Source organism: Cucurbita moschata, unplaced genomic scaffold (genome assembly GCF_002738365.1).
Source record: "Cucurbita moschata cultivar Rifu unplaced genomic scaffold, Cmos_1.0 Cmo_Scf00100, whole genome shotgun sequence".
Taxonomy (NCBI): domain Eukaryota; kingdom Viridiplantae; phylum Streptophyta; class Magnoliopsida; order Cucurbitales; family Cucurbitaceae; genus Cucurbita; species Cucurbita moschata.
In genome coordinates, this window is record NW_019268616.1 from 311,261 (window position 1) to 322,883 (window position 11,623).

The following is an 11,623-nucleotide window of genomic DNA, read 5'->3' on the forward strand; positions in this document are numbered from 1 at the left end:
CGCATGGCCGGCTAAATGAATATAAAAAATCGATATAAACATGAATTGAAGGGTTTTGATTATGATATTACAATAAATCGATATAAATTTGATATGGTGTATTAGTTTTAATGAATTATATTATTGAGATTTGTTAAGGTATTTCAATGCATGCCATACTTATTTATTAATTTCATCCACTTTGATCAAAATTATTTGCCCTCATTTATCGAAATCTCCAATATTTTTCGAACATAAATCAAACTCAAATATGACAAGAATACAAAACTAAATTAACTTTCTTTATTTTTTTATTAGTTATAAAATTTAAACATCTCATTAGCTTTTAATGTTTGGTTACTTGTCTATATTATTTCGACGAAAATGGGTCCGATTTCAATGTTGGTGCAATCTCGAATAATATCATTATTTTTATTTGCTTACTATGGAATTATCAATTGAATTTATAGCCACCCAATCAAAATAATTCATTTTATAAGCTTGTTCAAATCGACACGATCAGTGTCACGGTCTTACATCAATCGCATAATGGAATTTGTTTATTACGACTCTCAAGTGGTCCGATGGGCGACACTCGCATAATAAACTCATTTTAGATTGACCCAAAAATGCTTCCACTAATGAGAAACTATCGTATTATATTAGTTTGACCCATACATTTTGACCATTTGTAAATAAGGTATGAACTACCCTAAGTATAATTTAATAGATAAGGTATGAATTAAGATCACGAAGTTCGATAGTTCAATTTCTTACTCTTGAAATATTGAACTTGAAAAAAAAAATTTAGAGACCTATTAGACATAGTTTAAGGTTTACGGACCAAATAGATATAAAGTTGAAAGTTTGCCGTGGACTAAACGTATAATTTAGATAACTTTTAATGTCCAATACGCTTTTAATCTTACATGATTTTAAAACTTCATCATAAAGTATATATTCCATCTTAAAACACTGTTATGGACTTACGTGTTCGAAAGAATCTTTAAAACGACACAACAAAAAACTAAATTAAATAAATAAACGTAAAAATTAAAAACACCTTATTTTAGCTTAAGTCTAAGAAAATAAATCCAAATACAGTATGCATGTGTCATGGTCTCGAATTGTAATGCTGTCGTCAGCCGTACAAAGTTTCAGATTGCAATGGTCTCAAATTAATAGTTTTCTTGATATGTTAGGGTGTCACATTCTTTCTTCTTGTCTAGTTCTTGTTGTAAGTACTTAGGTCCTATAGCTCTTGTTCTTGACTTGGGGTCCTTATCATGATCTATCCTGAGGATATTGGCCCCTGGATTCTGAGACATTGGTTATTCTTTAAGGGTCTTAGTACCATGGTTCTTGGTTCTTGATTCTTGTCATTAGAACTAGGATCTTGATCCATGTTTTAGACCTTGTTCATTCTCTTGTTCTTGGTACTTTTTTGGTTCTTGTTATGTTCTTGATTCATTCTCCAAGACACTCCCCCTAAGATTTACAGCACTAGACATGCAATTGAAAATCTTGTGTCCAAGGCTTCATGCATTCCAAGCAACAAAAACTTAACCTACGTCCAAGGCTTCATGCGTTCCAAGCGACGTAGTCTTAACTTGAATCTTAGGGCTTGCGCTTCAATACAGTATGTTAACCTATGTCCAAGGCTTCATGCGTTCCAAGCGGCATTGTCTTAGAACCTTCATCCAAGCTTCTTACAATTTAAGCGATGTGGTCTAATCCTGCATCAAGGGCTTGCCCTATAAGACAGTCTGAATACCTACACTCAAGGCTTCATGCATGCTAAGCAACGTAGTCAAAGTCATGAGCACACTGTACCGTGAGAGGTCTTAGGAGGTTATTGATTCATGGCTAAGGTAACTTTCTCTCTTCTTGTTCCATCGTGGCTCTAGACTACTCCCCATGATAGACCATAAAGGTCATGTGGTTGGTGCATACATGAACATGGCATGCTGCAAATCTTTTGGTACCCATAACATGTTGTAGTGCATCTCGTCTAGGTTAGGGAATGAGGCCAAACATGACATCCAGCAAAGGAAACATGGTGCAGGACATCCCACCTAGAAGAGGAAAACTTGGTGGGAGGTCATGGGTCATTTTTGACATGATTAGAGTATTACCTAGCATTCTTGAGTTTTTGTGTCTGGGGACCTTGGTCCCTATTCTTTTATGATACCTAGCATTATTCTTATTTAGGTAGCTGTAAAGCTTGTGTGGTGTTATTCTTGGTTCTCAATCTTGTAAGTTCCTAAGGTCCATAATTTCTTGAGGCATAAGTTGTAACTTGCATTTGTAACCATATGAACCCATCTTAGCGTGAGTTGCTTGCTTCATCGTCGACGTTCGGGTCTTTCGTTTTGAGCTTTCGGTATCCAAATTACTTCAAATTTTCTTCCACAGACTCCTTATTGTGTCTAGTTTCTGGAACCGTAAGTGTTTTCGTGAGAACCAGTTTGGAAGGGGGTTAAAAGTGAGAAAAACTAAGAAAATATTGGATTTAGGGTCGACTAGGCCGGTTCAACTGAACCAACCACGTCATCGTCTTCTTCCTCCAGACGCTGTTGTCTAAAACTCGACCTCTACGGTCACATTTATAGCATTTCTCACGTCGATTTCTTCATGAAACTTGAAGATGGTGTTACAAGGAAGAGATAAGGATTGATTTCATACCTTATTGTGGATTGTAGCCAATTCTAGGGGTTTTCAAGGCTCGATTTCTTCATGGAACCACTCCCATATACTTTCCTCAAGCTAAAGAAATTGGTTTGGAGGAATGCCTTTGTAAGATTTCGAATTTTTGTTTTATTTATTTTAGATTTTATGCTAAGATTTTCTTTTTGCTGCCAAAACGAAAAGATATTATGCTACATTTATTGTCGCCGGAAAAGGTATGATTTCTAGCAAGGAAATTACTGCCTTAATGGAAAAGTCATAAAGACCTTTTATATTCCCATACACAACTCTCCTACTTCCTTGGAAACAACTTTTTCTCTCCAAACGTTTAGGGTTTTCGAGGGTGTCTGAGAGTACGGAAAAATCGAGAGGGTTAGCCAGGAAAAACGTGTGAGGTAGTTCGCTGGATTTTCTTCGGTGAGTGGCCGGAGGGAGAAGCAACCGAGGCTATCGGTGTTGAATATCGTTGCACGTCGGTCGGAATAGGCGGGGGGTGTCGCCGCATCGTCGGAATCGGGGTTGTGATGTCGCCGTTGGCGGCGCAGCGACGATTAGGGTTTTCATGAGATTTCGGGTAAGGAAGACGAAGGAAAACGGGTCGGGTTCACGTTCGGCCTCTACACCAGCCCACGGGACGAACGCGGGCTCTGTGCGTTTCGGCCCAACGCGGACGCGCGCTGCAGCCTTGGTCTCGGCTCCGCACGCGTGCTCTCGGCTCGGCTTGACGTGTACGGCGGCTCGGCTCCGTCAAATCCCGCAGCTCAGCTCGGCGGCTTAATTGGTCGGCTCGGCAGCTCAGCTTGGTGAATCGGTATCACTATAATATATTGATTCCAAGGTTTTTGGCCCTTCCGAAGCCGTTTCTGCCCTTAGTTTTACCATCCAAGGTCAGTATGGCTCCTAAACGTTAAAGACAGATTTGGTCGAGGGTTTATTTTGATAAATACCATGAGGTTTAGCTAGGGTACCTTATGAAAGGTTCTAAATTTTTATATGGTTATCATAGTACATATTTAACCACCGGGATTAGCTCGTCGTGAGTGACTTCAACGAAGACCATCGAGGTAAGTGACCTTACTGTTGGAGTTAGCTTTCTACGTGTTGTATGATGGTGCGTGCCCTGTGGCCCCTGCATGCACCATATTTTATGTGATATGATTATGTGATGTATAGATTTTGTCGACCGTAGATTGTGTATGTTATGTGAAGTATGAACTTGTGTTGACTGTTGACTTTTTATGTTATGTCATGAATGAGATGTTAGTATTATATGCCATGAATATGTTGATTGATGTCATAGATACACGTAGAATTATCGAGTCATGTCATGAGATGTTTATGCAACTGGAATGTTTATGTAATATGCCATGTAAAGTCATGTGAGATGCCATGTGATGTAAGAAACGTAAATGCGATGTTAGCACTGCTTATGTAATGCCATGTTAGATATGTTAAGGGACCTCATGCATATATGTATGTCACGTGCATCGGAATTCTTCCCCTTTATGATACGAAAGAACGAAATACGATATTTATGTTCGCCATGATATCATGCGGACCCTTTTCTATTCTGTGGTGTCCGGCTACGTGTAACACGTTGTGTCCGACCAAGTCAGGCCTAGGGGGTACGTATAAGAGCCCGCCTGGTGGGTTCATGTACACATACATGGGCCATGTGTGAAGGAGTACCACACATCCAACCCTACCCGGAATAGAAAAGCGCCCAAGGCTATGAAAAGTTTATGAAAAGTCAGGTCCCGCTCATATATTGCATATGTTTGCATTCCTAACCCCAACAGTGGGGTGACTTACTGAGTATTTCATAAAATACTCATGCCACTGCTACCTACATTTTTCAGGTAAAGGCAAGGCGCCAATGTACGGTTGACGGTGGAGCTGAGGCCACCATGGAAGTTGGAGACGTGATATTTTTAGGAGTTTACTTTCATTAGATTGTTTTAAGTTATAAGATTGAGTATCGTTCTATTTGGATTTATTTTGAATTCAGTATTAAAGGTTCATTTTCGGAGTTTAGGTTTTGTTTTGGATTCATGAATTTTTATGAAAGACTATTTCAAGGTTATTCATGATGAGCTTCCGCTTAATGAGATAAGTATGCATGGGTGACGTCACTAATTAGGTTAAAGAAAATTAGGGGCGTTACAGTTGGTATCAGAGCCCTAGGTTATAGATCTTGTAGACTGGCTTACGATGTAGGCCTAACGTACTTCCATGGTCCTCCAGCAAACGCGCCGTCACCGTCAGGTATGCCTTTTTTTTTAAGTAAAACTTCTTAGTCAAATGATGTATGTAGTAGTGAATGTGGATTTTGTGATGAATGATATTATATACATGTTTTATATGTTGGCATGAGTATGATATGTCATGTACTGTCGGATGGTTATGATAATGCTATAGTAGTATGTATGCGTGACTTGCATGACTACGAATGTTATAATAGAATGTATAGATAAGTGTGTGACGTAGTAGTTACATGCACTGTTTAGATGCCACCTAGAACTCGAGGAGGAGGTCTTAGGGGACGACCCCCACTTAGGGGTAGAGGAAGAGGAAGGGGACGTAATGGGAGACGAGAGGGTTCTGTAGAGCAGCCTATCCCGCCACAAGCGGCACCTCAAGCCGCACCAGATCCTACAGCTGCCCTAGTAAATGCATTACAAACTGTGATTCAAAATCTGACTGCCAACCAGCATGCGAATGCTTCTACATCAACTATGGAGGCTAGGTACTTGCGGGATTTCAAGAGGGGTGACCCTCGAACTTTTAAGGGGGCATCTGAAGATCCAACGGTGGCACAAATGTGGCTGCGTCCATTGAGTCAGTATTTGTGTTGACCAACTGCCCTGAGGCTCATAGGGTAGAGTGTGCTACGTTTATGCTGCGTGATGATGCAGAATTGTGGTGGCAGGCCACCCGCGACCTTATTAGTCCTGAGGGTGGTGCAATCTCGTGGGTGGAGTTCAAGGATGCCTTCTCTGAAGAATATTACCCAGAGGATGTCCAGTTGCGAAAGCAGTAGGAGTTTACCCAATTGAGTGAGAGGGGGCGTACTGTCACTACCTATGCCAGGGAATTTTCTAAACTAAAGCGTTTTGCCCCAGAATTAGTGAACACAGACTACAAGACAGCCCGACGATTTGTGCTGGGGTTAGATACGAAGATTCGTAACACGGTTGAGGCGATTGCGCCTACCACTTACGCTGCCGCCCTAAGAGCAGCTAAGGCTATGGAAGGACCTGATAGTTCGCATGAACCCCCTTCATCACCAGTGGGACAGAAGCGACGCCGCGACTAGGCTGACTGAAATGAATTGTCGTTTCCACAAACACAGAGACGATCCGATAGACAGCGCCGGGATTATAGGCGTGAACAGTAGGGGAGTGAGAACCGGTCAGAGAGTAGACCCAAGTGTAAGGATTGCGGTAAGAATCATTGGGGCCAGTGTTTGGCTCGATCTGGAGCCTGTTTTCGATGTGGAAAAGAAGGGCATTTGGCTAAGGACTGTCCTAGGAATCGTACTAGTGATGTTGGGAATCAACAGAAACCATTACACATAGCGGACAACCCCCCTCCGAACCGTCCACCAGCAAGAGCTTATGCCTCTACTAGCAAGGATACTGGAAACCCTGATGCAGCGGTGACAGGTACACTATCTGTTCTTGGGCACCTTGCTTTAACATTATTTGACTCAGGATCTACACATTCCTTTATTTCTACTATTTTTGTTAGTCAAGCAAAGTTTGTATTAGAGCCTTTATTGCATGGATTTTCTGTAGGCACCCTGGCAGGGGTGAATATGATTGCTGCTTATAGAGTAAAAGATAGTCATGTATTAGTATCAGGAGTTGAAATAGAAGTAGACTTGATAGTACTTGATATGTATGTGTATGATGTAATTTTGGGGATGGATTGGTTAGCGAAAAATCATGCTAGCATAGATTGTCACAAGAAAGAAGTGGTGTTCACACCACCGTCCAAGACCAAATTCAAATTCAATGGCACGAGTCTGGGTATTGTTCCAAAGATTATATCAGTGATGAAAGCAAAGAAGTTGGTCCAGCACGGAGCATGGGCTATACTAGCCAGCGTTGTGGATACTAGGAAAGAGGAGGTTTCCCCAGACACCTTGCCAGTGGTGAGTGAGTTTCCAGACGTATTCCCAGAGGACTTGCCGGGAATTCCTCCGACACGAGAGGTAGATTTTGCAATAGAGCTGGAACCAGGTACTGGTCCAATATCTAAGGCCCCGTATCGTATGGCACCAGCTGAGCTGAAAGAACTTAAAACACAACTACAAGAGCTATTGGATAAGGGATTTATTAGACCTAGTGTTTCCCCTTGGGGTGCGCCAGTGTTATTTGTGAAGAAAAAAGATGGGTCAATGCGTCTGTGTATTGATTACAGAGAGCTAAATAAGAGAATGGTGAAGAACAAGTATCCCCTTCCACGTATCGAGGACTTATTTGATCAACTTAAGGAGGCAACAGTGTTTTCAAAGATCGATCTTTGGTCTGGTTACCACCAGATCAAGATTAAAAATGAGGACATACCTAAGACAGCGTTCAGGACGAGGTATGGTCATTATGAGTTTGTGGTTATGTCATTTGGACTTACTAATGCCCCTGCAGTGTTTATGGAACTGATGAATCGCGTGTTCAGGGAATGTTTGGATACCTTTGTCATAGTGTTCATAGACGATATCTTGGTGTACTCAAAGACGGATCACGAACATCAGTTACACCTAAGAAAGGCCCTGACAATACTAAGAGAAAATAAACTATATGCCAAGTTCGCGAAGTGTGAATTCTGGTTACGAGAAGTCGCTTTCCTAGGGCACGTGATATCTGAGAAGGGTGTGTCAGTAGATCCTACCAAGGTGGAAGCGGTCACTAAATGGGATCGTCCTATCACTGTTACTGAGGTACGAAGCTTTCTAGGCTTAGCAGGTTATTACCGACGCTTCATAAAGGATTTTTCCAAGATAGCAGCACCTCTTACGCAATTAACCCGCAAGACTGTACCGTTTGTATGGTCCGAGGAGTGCGAAACAAGTTTCCAAGAGTTGAAGGATAAGTTGGTGACCGCACCAGTGCTTACAATGCCCGACGGTACAGGAAATTATGTTATTTACAGCGATGCTTCCAAGAAGGGTTTGGGATGTGTGTTGATGCAACAAGGGAAGGTGATTGCTTACGCATCTAGACAGCTGAAGGACTATGAAAAGGATTACCCCGCACATGATCTAGAACTGGCAGCGGTGGTTTTCGCATTAAAGGTATGGCGACACTACCTTTATGGAGAGAAGACTCTAATTTACACTGACCACAAAAGTTTGAAGTATTTCTTTACTCAAAAGGAGTTGAATATGAGACAGCGGAGGTGGTTGGAGCTAGTCAAAGATTATGACATTGATATTCAGTATCACCCCAGGAAGGCCAATGTGGTTGTAGATGCCCTAAGTAGGAAGACAGCTCATTCATCAGCATTAATTACAAGTGAACCCAGGGTACAAGCAGATTTTAAGCAAGCTGGAATAACGGTGGCAGTGGAAGGTATTAAGGCACAACTGGCTCAACTGACTATACAACCCACCCTCCGTCAGAGAATTGTTGATGCTCAGGTAAGAGACTCTGAACTGGAAAAGAGACTTAACGGGATGGAGGCAGAGCCAACTGAGGGGTACACCAAGGCATCTGACGGAGGACTACTGTATCAAGGTCGGTTGTGTGTGCCAACGGTAGAAGAGCTAAGGAATGAAATATTAAAGGAGGCGCATAACTCCCCGTTCGCTATGCATCCGGGAGGTACCAAGATGTATCAAGATATAAAGCCACACTTTTGGTGGTGTGGAATGAAGAAGGATATTGCAGAGTTCGTGAGTAGATGTTTTGTTTGCCAATAGGTCAAGGCACCTAGACAGAGACCAGCGGGATTATTACAGGCTCTCAGTGTACCGGAATGGAAATGGGAGAATATTGCCATGGACTTCATAGTGGGATTACCAAGAACGTTGAAGGGCTACACGGTCATATGGGTAATCGTGGACAGGTTAACAAAGTCAGTGCATTTTCTCCCTCGTAAAGCCACCTACACAGTGGACAATTGGGCACAGTTATATATGAAGGAAATTGTCAGATTGCATGGAGTTCCAGTGTCAATCGTATCAGATCGAGACCCACGTTTTACGTCAGCGTTTTGGCGCGAACTCCAGAAATCGTTGGGTACCCGCTTGGATTTCAGTACAGCATTCCATCCACAGACAGATGGACAGACAGAACGTTTAAACCAAATTTTAGAGGATATGCTACGTGCCTGTGTACTTGATTTCGTTGGCAGTTGGGACTCGAAGCTGCATCTCATGGAATTTGCCTATAATAAAAGTTATCAAACGACAATTGGCATGGCACCATATGAAGCATTATATGGAAAACGGTGTAGGACACCATTATGCTGGGATGAGGTAGGGGAACGTGAGTTGGTGGGTCCCGAATTAGTACAAGCCATGAATCAGGCAGTACAAAAGATCAGGGAAAGGATGCGTATTGCTTAGAGTAGACAAAAAAGCTATGCGGACTCAAGAAGAAGGAGTCTAGAGTTCGAAGTGGGCGACAAGGTATTCCTGAAAGTGGCACCAATGAAAGGTGTTCTAAGGTTTGGACGCAAGGGTAAACTGAGCCCACGCTTTATAGGACCTTTTGAGATTTTGGAGCGGATTGGACCCGTCGCATATCGGTTAGCCCTACCACCATCGCTCTCAACGGTACACAACGTGTTTCATGTATCAGTACTTCGTAAGTATATGGCCAATCCCACGCATGTGATAGAGTATGAGGCTCTGGAGGTGGCAGAAGATTTAAGCTATGAGGAAAAACTATTGGAAATTTTGGATCGTAAGGTAAGGACTCTACGCACTAGGAACATTGCTTTTGTCAAGGTGTGGTGGAGAAACCAACCCATGGAGGAGGCTACATGGGAACGAGAAGACGACATCAAAGAAAAGTATCCAGAGTTATTTCTGGCTAGGGAGACTTTCGAGGACGAAAGTCCTTCTTAGGAGGGGATAATGTAAGGATTCGAATTTTTGTTTTATTTATTTTAGATTTTATGCTAAGATTTTATTTTTGCTGCCAAAACGAAAAGATATTATGCTACATTTATTGTCGCCGGAAAAGGTATGATTTCTAACAAGGAAATTACTGCCTTAATGGAAAAGTCATAAAGACCTTTTATATTCCCATACTCAACTCTCCTCCTTCCTTGGAAACAACTTTTGCTCTCCAAACGTTTAGGGTTTTCGAGGGTGTCTGAGAGTACGGAAAAATCGAGAGGGTTAGCCAGGAAAAACGTGTGAGGTGGTTCGCTAGATTTTCTTCGGTGAGTGGCCGGAGGGAGAAGCAACCGAGGCTATCGGTGTTGAATATCGTTGCGCGTCGGTCGGAATAGGCGGGGGGTGTCGCCGCATCGTCGGAATCGTGTTTTATTTATTTTAGATTTTAAGCTAAGATTTTATTTTTGCTGCCAAAACGAAAAGATATTATGCTACATTTATTGTCGCCGGAAAAGGTATGATTTCTAGCAAGGAAATTACTGCCTTAATGGAAAAGTCATAAAGACCTTTTATATTCCCATACACAACTCTCCTCCTTCCTTGGAAACAACTTTTGCTCTCCAAATGTTTAGGGTTTTCGAGGGTGTCTGAGAGTACGGAAAAATCGAGAGGGTTAGCCAGGAAAAACGTGTGAGGTGGTTCGCTAGATTTTCTTCGGTGAGTGGCCGGAGGGAGAAGCAACCGAGGCTATCGGTGTTGAATATCGTTGCGCGTCGGTCGGAATAGGCGGGGGGTGTCGCCGCATCGTCGGAATCGTGTTTTATTTATTTTAGATTTTAAGCTAAGATTTTATTTTTGCTGCCAAAACGAAAAGATATTATGCTACATTTATTGTCGCCGGAAAAGGTATGATTTCTAGCAAGGAAATTACTGCCTTAATGGAAAAGTCATAAAGACCTTTTATATTCCCATACACAACTCTCCTCCTTCCTTGGAAACAACTTTTGCTCTCCAAATGTTTAGGGTTTTCGAGGGTGTCTGAGAGTACGGAAAAATCGAGAGGGTTAGCCAGGAAAAACGTGTGAGGTGGTTCGCTGGATTTTCTTCGGTGAGTGGCCGGAGGGAGAAGCAACCGAGGCTATCGGTGTTGAATATCGTTGCGCGTCGGTCGGAATAGGCGGGGGGTGTCGCCGCATCGTCGGAATCGGGGTTGTGATGTCGCCGTTGGCGGCACAGCGACGATTAGGGTTTTCATGAGATTTCGGGTAAGGAAGACGAAGGAAAACGGGTCGGGTTCACGTTCGCCCTCTAGACCAGCCCACGGGACGAACGCAGGCTCTGTGCGTTTCAGCCCAACGCGGACGCGCGCTGCAGCCTTGGTCTCGGCTCCGCACGCGTGCTCTCGACTCGGCTTGACGTGTACGGCTGCTCGGCTCCGTCAAATCCCGCAGCTCAGCTCGGCGGCTTAATAGGTCGGCTCGGCAGCTCAGCTTGGTGAATCGGTATCACTATGATCTATCGATTCCAAGGTTTTTGGCCCTTCCGAAGCCGTTTCTGCCCTTAGTTTTACCATCCGAGGTCAGTATGGCTCCTAAACGTTAAAGACAGATTTGGTCGAGGGTTTATTTTGATAAATAGCATGAGGTTTAGCTAGGGTACCTTATGAAAGGTTCTAAATTTTTATGTGGTTATCATAGGACATATTTAACCACTGGGATTAGCTCGTCGTGAGGGACTTCAACGAAGACCATCGAGGTAAGTGACCTTACTGTTGGAGTTAGCTTTCTACGTGTTGTATGATGGTGCGTGCCCTGTGGCCCCTGCATGCACCATATTTTATGTGATATGATTATGTGATGTATAGATTTTGTCGACCGTAGATTGTGT